The sequence below is a fragment of the Adiantum capillus-veneris genome, chromosome 18 (genome assembly GCF_014529385.1).
Source record: "Adiantum capillus-veneris isolate H3 chromosome 18, ASM1452938v2, whole genome shotgun sequence".
In the NCBI taxonomy this organism is placed as follows: Eukaryota; Viridiplantae; Streptophyta; class Polypodiopsida; order Polypodiales; family Pteridaceae; genus Adiantum; species Adiantum capillus-veneris.
The window spans coordinates 147,927,600-147,947,632 of record NC_140948.1 but is presented as its reverse complement, the minus strand read 5'-3'; the positions used below and the strand labels follow the sequence as shown (position 1 = coordinate 147,947,632).

Sequence of the window (20,033 nt, the reverse complement as noted above, 5' to 3'; positions counted from 1 at the left end):
GTGTGTGTCGGGTCGTTATAGAGGCGCTGTGTGTGTTTTCATCCCGCTCACAACGCAAAGTAGTCATACGACAAGTGGGAGAAAAAGTCTCTTCATAATATATGCCTTTTTTTGTTGTGCATAACCCTTTGGAACAAGTCGAGCCTTGTCACCATCCATCTTGTGGCTCATCTGTAACATTTTCAGAAACCCCCATAGGCTGTACATTTTCCTCATTGGAATTTACATTCGAACTACCACCACTAAAAAGAGGCAACAAAGTGTCATAAATGTACTATGAGCTTACATTATTGTCTCTAGTACATGACAACAAGGGCTGAACAGAATCTTCCACAAATACTACATCCCGTGAAACTAGAATACATTTTTTTTGTGGATGATACAACCTCTAGCCTTTGGTTTTAGCACTATAACAAAAAAAAAGTACATTTGATAGCCATATCATCCAATTTTTTGCGCTATGTTTGTGGCACCAAAGAATATGCCAAACAGCCAAAAACATGCATGTGCTCAATAGAAGGTTTTCTATCATGCCATGCTTCATATGGAGTAATAGACTGCAAAGCTTTTGTAGGACACCTATTAAGTACATAAGTGGCACACATGATGACCTCAAGCCAAAAAGAATGCGGCAAAGCTTGACTTTTGACCATACATCGTGCCATTTTCATAAGTGACCTGTTTTTCCTCTCAGCAACACCATTTTTCTGAGGTGTATAAGGCATTGTACATTGGTGTTTTATCCCACAACTAGCCAGAAATCCATTAAATTCATGAAACATATCCCCCCCCCCCCCCCCCCTCAATCAGAACGGAGGGTGCCCATAGTACATATCGAGACATTTTGAGCCATAGCCAAAAATTGTTTGAAGCACATAAAAAATTCAGACTTTGCTTTAAGCGGAAATACCATGAAAGTCACGAAGTAAAGGTAATTGCCCAAGGACGGAGTTTGCATGGGCCCACAAACATCACTATGCACAAGCTACAACCTACATGTGGCCCTAATTGAACCATCTTTTGGAAACTTTGAACGTTGCATCTTACCCAGAATACAGCCTTCACAAACATGTTTGACAGGTGCTTCAAGAGGTTGCAATAAGCAACCATATCAGATTTCTGCAAACGCAGCAAACTGGCAAAATTCAGATGACCAAAACGTGCATGCCAAAGTTTTGCATCTGAAATAGCTGTTGAATCTGCAACTACATTTGCAAAATTTGGTCCACACTTGTCATACAAAGTGAGCTTATAGAGTCCACAACACAAAATCCCAGATATACAACTTCATCACCAAAATTGAGATCATGAATTGTACATCTGTCATCAACAAATTTGACTACAAGTCCAAGTCTAGCAAGGGCAGATACAGACAAAAGATTCTTCTTGGTCCTAGGTACATAAAGTGCATCAACGAGTGTGAAAGAACTACCATTTGTAGTAGTAAGCACAATCTTTCCAACTCACTGAGCCAGATAAGAGGCATTGTTGGCACAAGTGACTGAATTCCCATGAGGGACAAACTCAAGAGAGGTGAACAATTCCTGATGTGAGGTAATGTCCTCCGTGGCACCACTATCCAAATACCACACATGTGATTTGCAGCAACTGACATGTAGGCATCATGGACAGCAAGATTGTAAGTGCACTTTACACTAAAAGCCCATTCTGCATCAACATCAACATCACAGTGTCCTTTCATAGAAGACTCAACAATGGTTGCATTGGTAGTGGAACCAACAATTGCAATGGAACCACCCTCTTTCTTCTTAGCCTCTTTGGACTTCAACTAAGGACATTGCTTGATCAAGTGATAATTAGCTTTACAATAATGGCAACACATATTCTTTTTTCCCTTATCACCAAAATTTCCAGACGAAGTGTTGCCAGCCGAAGCATTGGGAAAAAAAATTTCCACTCGCAGTAGAACCATAAGAAGTGGCTACATTGCTGTTACCACCCTTCTTTGAGAAGCAATAAAAGCTTGTTCAACTACATGCTGTCTAGTCTTGTTTTTTTTTGGAAAGTGACTCTTGCAACAGCAATGTGCATAATGCATCAAACTTGACAACTTCACGATTTCCTTGACCATTAGTCTCCAAGTACTAGCAAAAGTCTGGTAAGAATCTGGTAAGGCATCAAGAACAGTCTACACAAGGGAGTTGTCTAAAATGACTTCAATTTTAGAAATAAGTTGCTCATTGATATCCTTGACACCATTAAGGAAAATGTCCATATCATCTTCCTCATGCATAATCTTCGATTCCAGCTCTTTTCGCAGCAACAAGGCAATTTTAGGCTCATTGCGACTTGCATGAAGACCAATCAAAATATCCCAAGCCTATTTCACAGATTTTACTGAATGAATGTGAGGAACAGTGGTGCGCTTCACAGACAACGCAATCAATGTATGAGCTTGCGCATCCTTTACATCCCACCGAGATTGTTTTGTCGTAGGAAAAACAACTCTAATAGTAGCAATCCTTGCAGCCAGACATGCAACATCCTCAACATCGCCTGCATCCTCAAAACCAGGACATACATTAATGTCCTGCACAATATTCCAAATGCCCTTTGACAAAAGAACATGTTGCATCATGTAAGTCCACATAGAATAATTGTCTCCATCCAATCTGTCCTTCGTAGCAAACATCTTGAACACATCTATGTTGTTGTCAGCCATTGTAAATGATGCACCTGATGTGAAAACCACCTGAAAAGAGGAGAAATAAAGCATGAACAACTCATACTATATAGCACAAACTGTAGAAGACTGTAAGGCACCTGTTATGTCCCAAAAAGGCAGTGATAAAAGTTTTGCACAAAATGACAAATAGCATGTGCAGTACTACCTGTAGTGGAGATGGAAGCCGAAATGAGGCTGAATCAAAAATCTGAGCAGACCTGCAAACGCTCACCAAAGCTCACAAAAATTGGAGAAAGTGAGCAGGTGTGTGCTGGAGCTATTCGCGACGAGCCCGGGAGGATGCAATCTGCTCTAATACCAATTGATAGAATTAGGATTGCAGAGAAATGCACACAGCTTGGACAAGATGAAGGAAGCTCAAGTCACACAACTAAGAGTGTATTACTTAGTGTGCAATGGAAAGCTAGATAGCCCTAGAGTGATGGGCGTATATACAATGCACAGGGAAACAAACCTCCTAAAGAGGAAAAAAATACCCCGGTGGTCCTAATGTGTTCCCACACACCACTACCACATGTATATGGTAGCATCTATAAGATCTCCTAATTTTGGGTCTCTTTTAAAAATAAGAAAAATAGTTTCCAATGTCTGTTTTGTCAAGAAAGGTCATTTCCATGTTCCAGTAGGTCAAATGGACCTTTGGTGTAGTTTTGAAAAAATCAACTATTTTTATCCTTTTCATGCTTTTAGGTGCTTTTCTGCAGAAAGTAGGGTCTCATCCTTAACCTACGAGTTTCGGTGAAGCTATTATTCAATTTTGTAAAAATTTGCTTTTTGAGTGCTTTTCATGCTATTTTTAGCTTTTCATGATTTTTAGTGCTTTTTAGTAAAAAACGAGTCATGTTTCTTATTCTAGTGGGCAAGGAAAAATTAGCCTGCCCACCACTAACGACTCAAATCAAAACTGCATATATGTCATAAAATCTAATATCTAACCAGCCCAAATGATTTTCTCATATTAAACTGATCATTTAATGCTGGAGAATAAGAGAACAAGGGTTAAGATATAGACATGTGCTTATAGATCTATCTCAACACGGGGCCAATGGTAAAGGGGCCCAAATGAAAGATGTTCTATCAAAGAGCAAGGCTAACCAATGGAGCATAAGAAATTAGGGTTAGCTTCATTGAAGACCTCCAATAGTTAGTGTAAAAGTCCTTTGACCTTAGGTAAGCTAGGTATGAGCTTGAGGTGGGAACCCAGCACAAGCTTGAGGTGGTTGGGGTGGGAGCCTGGCCCAAGCTTAAGGTGCTTGAGGTGCTTGATGATAAAGATGCTTGAGGTGCTTGTCAGGCTTGAGCTGCTAGGGTTGTACTTGAGGTGAGAACCCAACCCAAGCTTAAAGTGCTTAAGGGAAAAGCTTGTAGTGGGAATTGGGCCTCAGCTTGAGGGGCTTGAGGTGTCAAAATTCAAAGATCCAATCCCGACAAGGAAGGGGCAAGCCCTACATGAGGGGGGACGAAAGAGAACACCCACACACTCAGACAAGGCATACTTGGTACAAAGAAAGCGTAATGGACACTCGTCAAGTTCCTCCTCATGTTGCCCTCATGGTGTGCCTGAAGGAAACCTATTGGTTGTCCACCCAAGGGGTCCAATGATAATTTATGAGATTTAATTAATTGTCTTTGAATTTATCAAGTCCTCTCTCTCAAAGGGGAAAGGGGGACACTTATCCCAAGGCTACCCTTGTTGCTTGTTATGCCTCCTGCTTGTGGTTGGCTAAGCTTGGAGGGGTCCAATGAGCTTCAAGCAAGCGACAAGGATGGGGGTCAACCAAATCAAGCTAGGGGGTTTCTTAGGGGGTATACTCTCCCAAAAACACTCTCATTATGCATTGTGCAAAGTGCAAGATCTCCCTCTCCTTCTCCAAGCAAGTAGAGGTTGAGCCTACACCAACACTCTTGGCTATGGCGCTCTAATCCAACCAAGAGCCATGCTTCAATGCTTAAGCTTTCCATCTTCTCCATCTTCATTACTATGATATTATGTATGCTAGCGAGAAGAGTTATGATAAGTGAGAAGCTAATTCTTTGTCCTACTAAATGTTTCTTCTTCCTCTTTCCTACCCTCATTTCTTGCTAGCTCTCTCCACCTTTGAAGGTGTTTGATGTCTTGGGACTGAAGCTTGGGATAGTTAAAGCTTTCTTCAAATTTTATGGAGCTAGTGTAGTGATACTTTGTGTAAATCCGAATTCCAGAGTAATGGATTGATTCCTTGAGTTGTAATTCTGTCATGATAGTTGTAAAAGCCCATGTGAACTGGCCACTGGCCATTTAGAAAGCCCTAGGTATAAAGTTCAATAAATTTAATGTGAAAGGAGGCTTATTTTTAGAGAAGGAAAGAGCTCTAAAAACGTACGCTCAAGCTACGAAGCAGCTCTGACTTGTAATCATTGAAACTAATGATTGGGTAATCCATTTTCAAATCCAAAACTTGCATTGTGTTCCTCTCTCTTTGCTTTTTAAATTAAGTGTAAGCATTGTCAGTTTTGTTGTAACATTTAATGGCCTAGTAACTTGTGTGTAGCGGAAAATAACATTAACATAGTGAGCATTTCATTAGAATAGATTCCTAATGAGCATAACAAGAGTGCTTGGGTGGAGAGAGCAACAAAAAGCATAACACCTAGCTAGATAGGCATGAAAAATACTTTAAAAGAGAGAGAAATTAAGCTATTGACAACAGTTGAGGACCGGATTTACATGGAGCCGGTCCCCCCTCCAAAAGGCTTTGTAGTATTATAGGTTTCCCCCATCAAGAGAGACATTTTACAATACAATTCTTTATGTTCCTTCAATAACTAGCAAGTGCAATGAAGATGGAAGATTGAAGCACTAAGCACAACACTTATAAAACACAACATCAATTCCCTCACGGTCTCAGACCCAAGACCTCACACACCTTCCAAGATGGTGAGAGCTAGCGGGGTATGAGAGTAGATTGAGAGGAAAAAGGAGTAGTCCTATGAGAAAGATGTACATCTCCTCACATAATCACTCATATTAGCATAGCATATCTTAGTGATTAGCATGATAGAGGAGATGAGCATGCATTGAAGCTTGGCTCTTGGTTGGATTTGCATCAAAAATCCAAGAGTTGTTGGTGTAGGCCTCCCTTCTCACAAGCTTGGAGTAGGTGATAAGATTTCCATTAAAGCTTGAGAAGGAGAGAGAGAGAGTCTTCTTGCTTCACACATGAGCTAGTGTGAGTGTGTGTGTGTGTGAAATAATGACTTGAGAAATTCATCCCCCTCTCTCTCTCTTGGTCGACCCCTCATGCAATTTACTCATGCTAACACCCCATTAGACCTCTCCCAGCTAAGCCAATGAAAATTAAGTAGCATAAGTGATAGCCTTCTGACATGTGTCCCACTTTCCCCTTTTGTGAGAGCTTTAGGTAATTGATTAATGCAACTAAACTCTCATTGGACCCCTTTGTCTCTTGGCCAATAGAAATCAGGCAAGCCATTGGGCTGTTGAATGCTCATTGGACCCCTTGGGAGACTGTCTAAGTCTTCTAGAAAGCTTAATTTTTTTATTAACTATTTTTATACGAATTAAAATAGATTTACTCTAGCCTAATTCTCATTGGTCCACCTCCATGGCCATCCAATAGGATTTGAGTACACCTTGTGGGCATCTGGGCTAGGGAGCTGACATGTGCCCTCATTCCCTTTGTGTAAAGGAAGCTTGTGAGTGTGTGTGTGTGTGTGTGTGTTTATCTCTCATACCCTACTTGCAAGGCTAGTCCCCTCTTTTGTAGGAGTTTTAAGACTTTTTGGTACATACACAAAGCATCCAATTTCCCTAGTGTTTTGACCTTTGGACACAACCTTTGAATTTTGGAACCTTACCATTTTGGAAGTCTTAATGGGCTGAAACGTAAGGTCTTTGGAGCTCATTGTTGCACATTTCTCTTTTGAAGATGGCTTCCCCTTTGGATCCCTATTTTCCTTCCTTTTGAATCCCTATTGTGGCCGGCCTGCCAGCTTAGCCAATATTCTAGCTTTTTCTCCCCTGGCACTTCCCCATATTAAATGATCGGTTTAACATGAGAAAATCATTTAGGAGAATTAGATATTAGTTATTATGACATTACCTCTCTCTTGAAATCATAGTCATCCTCGACTATGTGGTAGAGAAGATAAAGCCTATTCATTAGTTCTTTGTCTAGCAGGTATAGGATCCCTCTGTTACCCTACGACATTGTTTCAGAATGGATGACTAATCCATTTGGTGCTTGTGTAATGGAATTGATATTTTACTATTTATTACAGCTCACAGGTGGAAAAGGCTTGACCAAGATAGGATATTGCAAAAGGATATTATATTTTATGTACATTTTATTATTCAAGTGCTCTTTTATGAGCTTTGGCCATTTATAACCGGCCGGTCGGCCAATTTATACTCAATTTGACCATTCAAGAAATCTATAAATCAAATACGTGCAAGAGCAAAATGGTCACTCTTGCATGGGAGGAGATTGCACCCAGTGTCTGTGTTATTTTTCTCTCCTCTCTTTTCTCTCTTGCTTTGCCGACGTAGCACTCCGCTCTAGGAGGTGCGTCTGCACGTGCACTGTTGTGCTGTCTCTCTCTTGCTCTCTCTCTCTCTCTCTCTCTCTCTCTCTCTCTCTCTCTCTCTATTCGCTTACGTCTTTGATTTTGTGCTCTGGGATGTGACAGGTATATTGATTATTTTGTTTTATGGCTTGCAATATGTTGTTTTTTGCTATTTTGGAGGGATCTCCACGCTCCCATTTGTAGCAGTGGTATCAATGTAATGGAATTGATATTTTACTATTTATTGCAGCTGGACAGGTGGAAAAGGCTTGACCAAGCTAGACTATTGCAAAAGGATATTATATTTTATGTACATTTTATTATTCACGTGCTCTTTTAGGAGCTTTGGCCATTTATGACCGGCCGGGCAGTTTGTACTCACTTTGACCATTCAAGAAATCTATAAATCAAATACGTGCAAGAGGGAAATGGTCACCCTTACACGGGGGCAGACTGTGCCGAGTGTCTATGTTATTTTCCTCTCCTCTCTTCTCTCTCTCACTGTGCCGGCATAGCACTCCCCTCTAGAAGGTGCGCCTACACGTGTGCTGTTGCATTGTCTCGATCTTGCTCTCTCTCTCACTCTCTCTCTCTCTCTCTCTCTCTCTCTCTTCGCTTACGTCTTCGATTCTGTGCTACGAGATCTTCCATGTATGTCGATTATTTTGTTTTATGGCTTGCATTATGTTGTTTTTGCTATTTTGCAAGGCTCTCCATGCTCCCGTATGTAGCAGCTTGAGAGCCTAAGACTTCCCCAAGCATGTCTGCACATTAGTCCTATCAATCTTCCATAGTAGAGTGACAATATCTACTTGGTGTTTGGGAGATGCACACTACTTCATATTTGTGCATAATAAAGAAAACAAGAGTCTTATAAGACAAGATTTTTGTTCATTTTAAACATTTGTACATTTGCTTACTCTAGGGAAGCATTGACAAGGTGTAGGTTGTCCTTTAATTGTATTCCTTGCATCCATCTAGCATCTTCAAAAGGATAATTCTTAAACTGAATAAGATATCATCGGATAGTCTTACCGCCTCTTAATACCTTGTCTTCATGTTGGAGAATAGACTTGGGCTGCAACACCTCTTCTTGGTCCTCGATCTCCAGTGGGTCTTCAATAGTTGGTTCTTGAGGTGGCTCTCCTTTGTAAGTCTTTAGTAGGCTCACATGGAAAGCATTGTGAATGAGCCAATGACTGGGCAACTTGAGTTGATAGGCCATCTCATTGATTGGACTAAGAATCTAGAAGGGACCATAGTACCTTTTTTCTAACTAGCATAGTACTTTTGGTGTCATATAGGATTCTTGCCCGTCGTGTGCCTTAATCAAACCTTGGGAAATTTCAATAAGACCCAATCATTTTCTTTAAATGCTTGGATTCTTGTGTGCTTATTAGAAGCAATCTTCAGCCTTTGCTGTGAGATAGAGATAGCATCCTTAATCTTTTGGAAAGATTCTTGTAGGTCTCGCCTATACTCATTTTCAGCAAAGATCTTCCTTGTGTACCTTAACTAGCAGGGGACTTTTTGATCTTACCTCAATAACCTCGAAAGGTGCTTTTCCCATGGAAGTATGTACAATGTTATTGTAGGCATACTCCTCTAAGGGTAAGTACTTCTCCCATTGGGACCTACGATCTACGTCCATTACATAGGATTATAGTAGATCAAGAATTATTAGATTCGCTACTTCACTTTGGCCACACGTTTGCGGGTGATAGGCCGAAGAGAAACTTAGCCTTATCCCTAAATTCTCAAAGAGATCCTTCCAGAAGTTACTGGTCATTCTAGGATCTCTATCTGACACTATGAACATTGGCAATCCATGGTACTGGAAGATTTGTGAAATTAAGAGAGTTGTCTTTGATGGGCTTTGATAGTCTTTTCGAAAGGTATAAAATGAGCTTGTTTACTGAACCTATCTACTATCATCCATATTCTTGTATTCCCATGGATAGACTTAGGAAATCCAAAGATAATATCCATGGATATGCTCTCTCATGGTGAATTAGGGATTGTCAAAGGTTAAACCAATCCAGGTTGCTTCCCTCTATCAAAATTTGTCTTTTGGAATACCACACATTTAGAAACATAATCTTGTATGTTTTCTTTCATGGTAGACCAATAGAACTATGTTTCAATCCCTTTTAGGGTATACTGAATCCCTCTATGCCCCGCATAAGGAGGAGCATGAGATTTATACATTACTTTCTCACGTAGTGAGTTAGTAGCGCATACTCTATTGCCATAGAGAAGATAACCATCTTGTAAAGTAAATGGTTCCTCTTTCTTCCCTAGTGAAATATTAGGTGAAATTTGGACTGACAAAGGGGCTTTTTAAGGAGTTTGACTTTACCTCTCTCTACCAAAACGGGCGCATGGATAATTGTTTGCAAGCAAACTCCAAAGTTGGGATGGAGGTTTGACAGTTAGAATGTCCTCCTCAAGCTCTATCTAGTGATATATAACACGCCATGAGATTCCTCACATTTTAGAAGATTCTTTTTTTTAATTCACGTATGATGTGACAACTCTGTCGGAATCGAAGAGCATTAAGAAAGGAATCTTCTAAACCCGTTTTGGTAGAGAGAGGTAAAGTCATACTCCTTAAAGGGCCCCTTTGTGAGTCCAAATTTTACCTAATGGGGCTAAAATCACATCTCTAAAATCAAGATCAATAGCGTACTCATCTATCATAGAAGATAGATCATTGTGAGTTGCTATATGGAAACCGCATTTACTCTCAGCCATCTTGAGAGTGCATCCGCTACTTGATTGTGCTTGCAGGAAATGTGAGCAATATGAAAATGAAATTGCAAAAGTATATTTTCCTACCTCATGTGTTTGTCAAAGAGATTGGCCTACATCATGAAGTACTTAAGGTTTTGGTGATCTATCCGTAGAATAAAAGGAGTCCGCAATAAATAGTGCTTCCATGAGTCTAAGGCATGTAGAACTGCGAGAAGTTCCTTTTCATATATGCCTAGAGCTTGCTCAACAGGGTCAAGCCTTCGACTTTCATAGGCTATGGTGTGCCCTTCTTGGAGAAAAACAAATCCAAGGCAATCACCACAAGCATCACATTGGACCTCAAATGGCTTTGAGAGATCCAGCAGTGTAAGCACAGGTTGAGAGATAAGCTTTTCTTTAAGATTTCTGAAAGCATTGTTCTCCTTGGCAGTCCATGTATACCTAACATTTTTCTTTGTTAGGTCATGTAATGGTCCCGTAATCTGTGAGGACTTTTCTATAAAGCATCTATAGTATGCACACATACCTATCAAGCTTCTTGGTTCATGGAGATCCCTTGGTTTAGGCCATCCTTTGATTACCTATAACTTTGATGGATTCATTTGGATGCCATCTTGAGAGATAATGTGACCTAAATACTGAATCTCTTGTAAGAAAAACTCATTTTTCTTTCGATTAACATGGAGTTTATTCTCTCTTGAGACTTGAAATATTCCCTAAGGTGTTTTTTGTGTTCATCTAGTGAATTAGATTAGATGATAATATCATCAAAGAACACTCCAGTAAAGGTTCGGTGAGGCCTGAATAGCTTCTCCATCAAGCGGTTGAATGTGGTTGGTGCATTGGTCAAGCCAAAAGTCATGACAATGTATTCGTAAAGACCAAGCATAGTGTGAAATGCGGTCTTTAAATATCTTGATCAACTATCCTTATTTGATGATAGCCACTTTTTAGGTCAATCCTATTGAAGTAGGTGGACCCTTCTAGCTTATCAAATAGGTATTCTACCCGTTTAAACGGGAAACCTATTTTTGATAATGATCCTATTTATTGCTCTACAGTCGACACACATACAATATGTGACATCTTTCTTTTGGACTAATAACACAGGTGAGCAAAATGGAGATGAGCTAGGCCTAACCATGCCCTTCTCAACTGACTTATGCACTTGCCACCGCATAATCTTCTCTGGTTGAGCTTGAGAAACTCTATAATGAGGTTTATTAGGCGGTGAACTTCCTGGAAGAAGTTCAATTGCATGGTCATCATTGCCTCGTTTAGGAGGTAGTTCACAAGAGATGTCGTCAATAAAGACACCTTGAAACGCCTTGAGAAAATTGGATAACTCTAATTCCTTCTGATTGTTTATATATTCTTTTGCTAAAGCATTAGGTTCATTTTGAGAAGCTTTAACAAAAATCATGTACATGGAAATAGAGCTCTTTATTCACTTATTGAAAGCTTGCATATGTACAATGGGTATAGTGTTACCCATTTCCTTAGCATCTATGTACATATCTTTTTCCCTGTACTTAACGTAAATTTTCCTTTCAGGGAATTTAACATTGGCAACCATGTGATCAAACCATGGTTCCCCTAGGATTACATCCTTGTGCTTGAGAGGAGAGATAAATAAGTCCTCTTTGTCCACACAGCTTTGGACATGGAGTCTGAATTTCCCAATTAAGGGATTGAATGAAGATTCTTGCCCCTTGAAAGCACCATCTGTGGGTAGGAAGTCTTGTTAACTCAGTCAACATCAGTTAACAAGAGCCGCTAAAGACCAAGTACGAATGCACATCGAGGATGAATACAAAGGAGTGAAGATTGGAGTTACACATTTTTTCTAAAATGGTCATGTATTTGTAAATTCCCGATTTATTTCAACCCATTGTAATATTTTAATGTGTTACGGGCTCAATGGGAGTTGCAAGATGGAAAGAAGTTAGTGTGCCTAGGTAGCAAATTCAGTAAGTGGTGGAGCCCTAAAGGCCTTGGGCGCCCGGACATTGCATATTTTTGCCCTAGGTATATAAGGCAGTGTGTAAAAGAAATTAGGGCTCTCAAGCTCATTTGTTGAGAGCACTCTTTGGTGAGAGCTCTTGAGTTGTGTGGTTATGGAGTGCTTGAGCTTATCCTTTCTCATGAGACTTGATTAACACTAATCAATGATTCATTCTCTTTCACTATGCCTCTCTCATGCTTCTTATGATTTCCTATGATGCATAGATGATCTAGATCTTAAATAATTAGTGGTTAATCCCTCTCTAATCTTGTGTGATTGCCCTCTCTTTCTTGTTTGTGCATGTAGGTTTCATTGGAGTGTGGTGCTTGATAGATCTATGTGTGTTCTTTCCATTAGTGTGTTGCATGATAGCATTAGTATTGTGTGTGTCTTGCAATCGTAGTGTGTGTGACTGGGTTGATTAGAGGTGAAGAGAAGTGGATATGGAGGTTTCCCTTCATTGTGGCTTAGCTCCTCCATAGGCCGAGAAGCTCACCTTATAGAGTTAATCATTTGTGTTGCCACGATTAGCTCACTAACCGAGTGAGTGTTTCCATGCTGTAGTCGGGAAGCTCATCCCTCCTATTGATAATTTTTTTGGTCATTGGAGCCATTGCAACGATGGGACCCCCAACATTTGGCACCGTTGTCAGGGACGATGGCCCATGCTAGTGTAATTGTGGCATAATCGAATGCGTTCCCTCACTAATTTTCACTACTAATTTCACTTGTGTGTTTATGTTTTTGTGGATTTTGGATGTGTGTGCATGAAGCAATGTGTTCATAATTCCCTAATGTGTCACCGTATCTTGCCAATTGTTTGTTTACACACTCTAATTTCACACTAACCCCTTGCTAATTTGACTAATTTTTGCTAACTTACTAATTTTCTATGAAGGATTGGAGCATTTGACCATTCAATGGATCTTCAATGGAAAGATAATCAAGGTGGTATTCTCAACCTCCCTAGAAATTAAGGGTGTGTAGAATTGTGTAGAGATCCCACCATGATGAAATGTAATGTTGATGCTATGTTGGATTGAAAATTTTGCGATTGTTTGTTTTCACGCCGTTGTAATGCCAAAAATTTTAAGATTTGGTGAACCCAAAAATTTATTCAGAGCCAAACTCTCCTCCATCAAAATCAGACTTTGATGTTGTGACCGAACAAGCATATATACTTTGACCAAAATCGTTGTAGATATAGACGGGAGTCTAGAATCTATGATGCCTTGGGTCCTGAAACCACAGAAGCTCGTATCATAGGAGACCCATGGGATAGACAGTATCATGGCAACGATAATGCTGTCTACATCTTGACTTGGGGAATAATTTGTCATGTTTCAAGGAGATACATAAGAAACTATGCAAAAGGTTAACAGATGCCAAACATCAACAATGCTACCCAAAGTGTACCTTCACAGTCCCAAAAGGTGAGACTAAACCAGAGCCAAATAATTTTGAACTCTTAGAATGAAGCAGGCTATAGTGATCACCCTAGGAAGGGGGAGCTGTAAATACATCAAGCTTAGCTTATGTACCAAGAAATGATACACCAGTTATAAGCCCCAGAGCCTTTAACCAATAGACCCCTTCAAAGAAGAAACCATTGAAAAATCATATGTTGTTGGAAGTTTCTAATTGACCCAGATTCCATCAGAATCAGTAGACAAATGCTTATATGAAGATCATCAGAGACAAAAGTTTCAGCTGATCTTCACAAATTAGAGTCAAAAGCCAACAAATCCAATAGTGTTCAAACAATTACATGCAATCAAGCTCACATATGCATATCAAGATGCACATAGTAACAAATATCAAGAATATCATGACCTTGTACAAACCCCTATGGATGGCCCGATTGAATTCAAAGATAATCTGAAGATTATGCAAAGCCTCAAGCTGCCACAACAGGTGATAGAAAATTCAAAGTCAATAAGAGCTAAAGTCGAGAAGGCTACAAAAAGGTCACCACCAAAATCTCCTTTGAAGAGATAGATTCTGCCAGAAAGTACAGTGGAACTTCTAAGATCAAAGTTCACTCAGATGCACGAAGATAATGCTCAACAATTGCAAAACAGTGCAATATCACAGCCAATGGAGCTAACATCAATTAAAGCAGGTGATCAAAGCAAAGAAGTTGAAGACAAAGCTCAACCAAAGGATCTTGCCACAGCAAAAGCATTCAATTTAGACACGATTCCTAAGATGATCAAGTGCAACATTGTTGGTGAAAATGAAGAAAAGTTGTCAAGAGAAATAAAGCTAGATTTTGAGTTAGACAAGAACCTCATGTCTTTTCGCACTGGGAAAAGATGTGGACAACCACAATTGGAAGATTCTCTTGAATTTGTGAGCATATGAGGAGACAAACTATCAAAATGCTGGGGAATCATCTCCACCACCATTGAAGTAAGTTTACAAAACATCATGCTCAATTCTATGTGATCAGAGAAAAAGATATGCCAAACGACATCATATTGGGAATTTCAATGGCCCATAAGCTATTAGAGATACAGAATGCAAACAGGATGCAATCATCACAGAAAACCAAAAATGAAGACCAAGACTGGCTACCCACGGATGACAACACAATGTCCTCAACCACAGTTATAATGGAAACCGATTCCAAAGAAAATCTTATTGAAGATGATTCATCTCCATCGAGAAGAACTTCAAAAGATATTGAAGAAAATCAGGCAACAACAAGTGCATATCAAAAAGAGCAGAGAATGACACCAAAGAGAGAAGTAAAGAAGAACGGGGTTGAAAAAAATCAAGAAGAAATAGGAAGTCCAAAGATCAATCACTCATTGCTAGCTGAATCAGCCGATGAAATTCAGATGGGAAAACAAAGTCTCAAGTCACCCTCCATAAAGACATAGCTAGATCAAGACGAGACCTTAACAAATGCAGGACAAAGATCTTCAATAGAACCAACAACGAGAATAGATATATTTCTCAGTAGTGCAAAAGGAGCAAGTGTCAGATGCAATGCTCTACTGGATAAAGAAGAAAATTCCAATATGATTGCAGATAACACACAAAACATTCTAGAGATTACTCAGGGTAAGGCTACAAGTCAAGAAGAAATGGTTGCTACCCTTCGCATCCAAAATCATGAAGAGCAGGTAAAGTTTCAAGTGAATACTTCAAAAGAAATGCATGTAGATGTCATCCTTGGACATCAGTGGTTAGACCGTCACAAGGCATACAAAGAAGTTACAATGCTAATACTCTCTACTCCAAGAGGTAGCCAGCATCATTTACAGGTACCGTTAATGCTAGAATCAGAGTTGTAGAAGTCACAAGGATTGAAGACAAATCTTGCAGACAAAGGTAAAGATAAAGTGGAACTTCCACCGACTAGCACAGAAGGTGTGACAGCATATGCCTCTACATCAAAGAACCCTCATGGAAAAGCTTCTTCAAGCAATTCATGCGTTCAAAACTTCAAGTCAACTACTGACCCAGCTGAAACCTCTAAGGAGACACCCAAAAAAGCAAAGATATTTTAGTGAAAGTACTCAAGAAAGCAAAATGTAGTCAAATGAGTGTTTGTTTCGAGTAGTTTAGTCAAAGTCAATGATCCAATTTGGATTAATAATGGAAAATTCACACATAAATACAAACACATGGGATGGATAGCATCACAATGGAGCTTAAAAGAACAAGAGTACTATGGAGGTAACAGACAGATATGGGTACCAAAACCACGGGTTAGAGCATATGAAGTAGCTTCAAGTCCCTCCCAAGAAATAAATCCCACAAGGTATCAACCTCGACAATATTTGGAGCCTAAGCAGAAGGTATACAATAGAACAACATTGAATGATGCTGAAGTATACCACAACTCTCAAGAGGATACAGAAAAAATACAGATCTCAAAGAATCTTCCTCTTGGACAAAGATTCTACACAAGCTATACAAAGACTTGGCTACCTGTCAACCACAAGCCAACTACAACTACGCCAAACCTGCATGAAGATATCAAGAAGTCAACAAGACCTAGAACGAAGCAAAGTCAACAATGGAGATACAAAGGGCATAAAGAGATTTGGATTCCTAAGTCTTCCAATGCTCCTAGTCAAAATCCAAATGCCAAAAGACAACAGAGGCCTACAACAACATCAAAGACTCCTATCAACAGGCCTACTTGGAGAATCAAGTAGATAATGGAGTCTTCACTATCAAAGGAGGACAACCCAACACACACGAATGCAGATTCAAAGATGATAAAACATGTATGGCAAAAGAAACCTTCAATGCCAACTTGGTCCTTCACTAATCCTTTTTTTAAGGATTCAAGCTTACTTTTGCCTGAAGAAATGTTGTAGTAAGCACAAGAATGTAAAAATCAAGTCACCAGGGTGCAAAAAACACTTTTTGGCATAGTCAGAGTCGGGTTGTTGAGCCATAAAATGAGCAAAGCATGAGTCCCAAAGCTTCAAATCATATTAAACTCTGTGCTAAGAGTTGTAGTTATTAGGCTTACGCTCAAGCTAGAAGACTCGAGCATATCTAAAGTTGTGTTGCTCATGTTGGATGAGATGAGCATAAGCGTTGAAGTTTATTAACTTACAATTGGTGGAGTGTCATAGAGTCCAACACTCACACACACTGCACAGTAAGATGAGAGAACATATCCTCCTCAACGAAAACCATTCTTAAAGGCGTGCCAGCTTGCAAAGCCATGTCATATGCTTTTATAGCTACACCATCACTTTGAGTTACCCCTCAAAATCTTTGTTGCACAGCATACTGTTTCCCATGCATTTTTGTGTATGCATAAATAGGATGTCCCGTCATTGGACATATGCATTACAATCTTTTTTGCTTCCACCTATGCACCTTCAGTGGACTACAATAGACAAATCAATGCTCCATCATGCTACCCTTTCATAATTGCTACCTTTTTAATTCCATATCAATTAGCAAATAATCCCTTGACTACTTTATTAATATTTCCAATGCTAGTAAGTACTCTAATAATGAACGTATCCCAAAGGAACTTTTCTTCCAGTGGGTTTTTTCCCTTTGGTCATCCAGGTATTAGACCCTAATTTAGAACCTCATCTTTCAACTTCTCTTGTATATACTTTTCATAAATAAACAACAGCCTCATCATTATGCTATTACATCGAAAAAATGCAACATCATCGCTCATAATAGACATATTTGGACCAAAGAAGATGCTGCAACAAATTTAACCTCATCAACAAATCCAAGGACAAATGAAGACAAGCAGCCCACAACAACCAATCAAAACCTTCCACAGCCTCCACAGACACTTTTCAACAGTGCTCGAGGAGGGGCACTAAAATCGAAAGGGGGTAATGTTAACTCAGTCAATGTCAGTTAACAGAAGCTGTTAAGGATGAAAGATGTACGAATGCACAAAGAGGATGAATACAAAGAAGCAGTGAATATTGGAGTTACACATTTTTCACACTTTTCCTAAAATGGTCATGTATTGTAAATTCCTGATTTATTTCAAGCCATTATAATATTTTAATGTGTTACAGGCTCAATGGGAGTTCCAAGCTGTAAAGAACAAGTCAATTAGTGTGCCTAGGTAGAAGATTCAGTAAGTGGTGGATCCCTAACGGCCTTGGGTGCCCGGACATTGGATATTTTCACCCTAGTTATATAAGGCAATGTGTAAAAGAAATCAAGGCTCTCGGGTGGAAGCATGAGTGAGTGGACACAATAGCTGTGTCCGGGACATCACTTTAGGACAGTGAGGAAGCTAGTAATTCTTGTCCTTTCAAACATTAAAATCTATTTTTTGGGACTAATATTTTAAAAACGTGGTCAGACTCACGAAGTACAATTTCATTATGGAAAGTGAATTTTTTGAATGTGGTGACGTAAAAACTATCCCACACTCTGCAGTGTCTGTGTTCTCATAGTTATGGAACACTGCTCTCTCTTTCTCTCACTCTCTGTCTACAACTCTGTGTATTGCTCTCTCTCTCTCTCTCTCTCTCTACAGCTCTGTGTATTGCTCTCTCTCTCTCTCTCTCTCTCTCTCTCTCTCTCTCTCTCTCTCTACAGCTCTGAGTATTGCTCCCTCGCTCGCTCTCTCTGCAACTCTTTCTATGTTTCTCTCTCACTCTCTCCAAGCGTCTTTCTTCTGCTTTGTAGGTGAGTAGAACTCATGGTGGAACTTGCAACTTTGGAAGGGGAGGATAAGGAGCAGGTGCCTTGCTAATATATCTGTTTCTCTCCCTCTCTTTTTAACTGCAGTGCTTTGAGTAGGTTTGTTTTAAATGCACTTGTTATGTTTGGGTGGGAGTGAGGGAAAAATTTGAGGAGATATGTACATATGGTCAGTCACACAATCTGTAGTCTCTAATTTATTCATAGTTGTTACCTTGTATTGTAAAATTTTGGGAGGTATGTACATATGGTTAGTCACACGATTGGTGGTTATTATCTACACGACCAAGGATATTATGATTGTCTTTAATTTATCTACGGTTGTTACATTGTATTGTATTGCTGGGAAGGAGGCACTCAATGTAGATAGTAAGCATAGAACACCACATGGTGGTCTAGAGCAACATTCATGACATCAACACAATGAAATGACACAAATAGCTATAGAAGTGAGAATCCTTTGGATGTCACTTTCTCTGTTCGGGGTTCCCATTCCCTGCATTCCCCGTGACGATTTGATCCTGGCAATACCTGCTGTTTATGTCATGATAGCTCATTATTTCATCCGAACATTTTTTGGGTTCCTACTTGCTTTTGCAACACTTTTTTCTGTGAATCTGAAGATGCCTTTGTGGGCTGTTTCCCTAAAGTCTCTTTTTTATTATGATTACACTATCTAAAGCTCCTTGTAGCTTAGTTGATGATTGTAAATAAGTCACTGTGTTATGTTTTTTATGGTTGGTTCATTCCAAGACTTCAAGCAGGCAGTGGTGATCAGGGAATATGAAGCTTTCTGCAAGAGATAACAAAGAGACGGATTGAAGAGAAGAGCAGATGTAGGTTTGGTTGTTGAAAGAGAAGGTAATGAAGCAGCCGAAGGAATAGAAGACTTAACAATGGCACAAGGCTGTACATAAATTGTTGAGAATGAAAAAAGAGCAAAGATAGAAAAAGGGATTTCACGATATGTACTTCAAAGCACAAGTGGAATGGACATGGACACCAAGAAAGACATCTTCAATCGGATGATTCAACACCCTTCACTGAAAGATATCAAGAACGACAAAACATCAACACCCTATTTTGCAAATACACTGATAGGAAATATTTGGAACACACTTCAAGACTTGAAGAGGCCACAAACTAAATATGAGATGTTCCTCAAAAGATCTACCATGATGATGCTTCTAAACTCAAAAAACCCAGAGGAGGCACAAGGCCTTAATGTTAATGTTGTCTCCAAGCTACTTTCTATTCATAGAAGGAACATGTATGGAGCCAAGAATCGGATACTCCAACAAACTGAGAAGACCACTTTGTCCTTTTCCACATGTCATTGAAGCCTTCAAAAAAGTCATATAGCTGAAGAGGTAAAGGAGCTAATAGTCAACTTTTGGATGCTTTAGAATCGTGTATCCCCCAACAAAAAAGACATATATCGAAAGAGAATTGGCCGGAAGGAGTATATCGAACATCCCATCCATTTATTGGAAGTATCACAGATATGGAAGAAAGTGTATGCCATGTAGTGGCTTTTTGTATTTGTTAGATACTCTTTCCGGGTAGAAGCTTTTCAACTGCACAACTATTTGAATTACTTACATAACTATTGCCAGGGTTTAGCTGCTAATTATTGACCATTATCTATCTGTTTTGCTGTCAATTATGTGTTTCATGGCTATTCATTATAGTTATTCTTTGGCAATAGCTAGTTAATAGCTATCAAATTTTGGTTGGTATCTATCCGTGTTTTATAGATAACTCTTGCCACACTAATATCTATCAAATGCAGTTTACTTCATAGCCACCCACTAGCTATGTTGTACCATCTTATAAGTA

The 20,033-nt window shown here is 39.5% G+C and overlaps 1 pseudogene; it reads left to right on the top strand.

Moving 5' to 3' along the window:
* Positions 1-19,183: 19,183 nt before the first annotated feature.
* Positions 19,184-19,723, top strand: LOC147436608 (uncharacterized; annotated as a pseudogene).
* Positions 19,724-20,033: the final 310 nt, after the last annotated feature.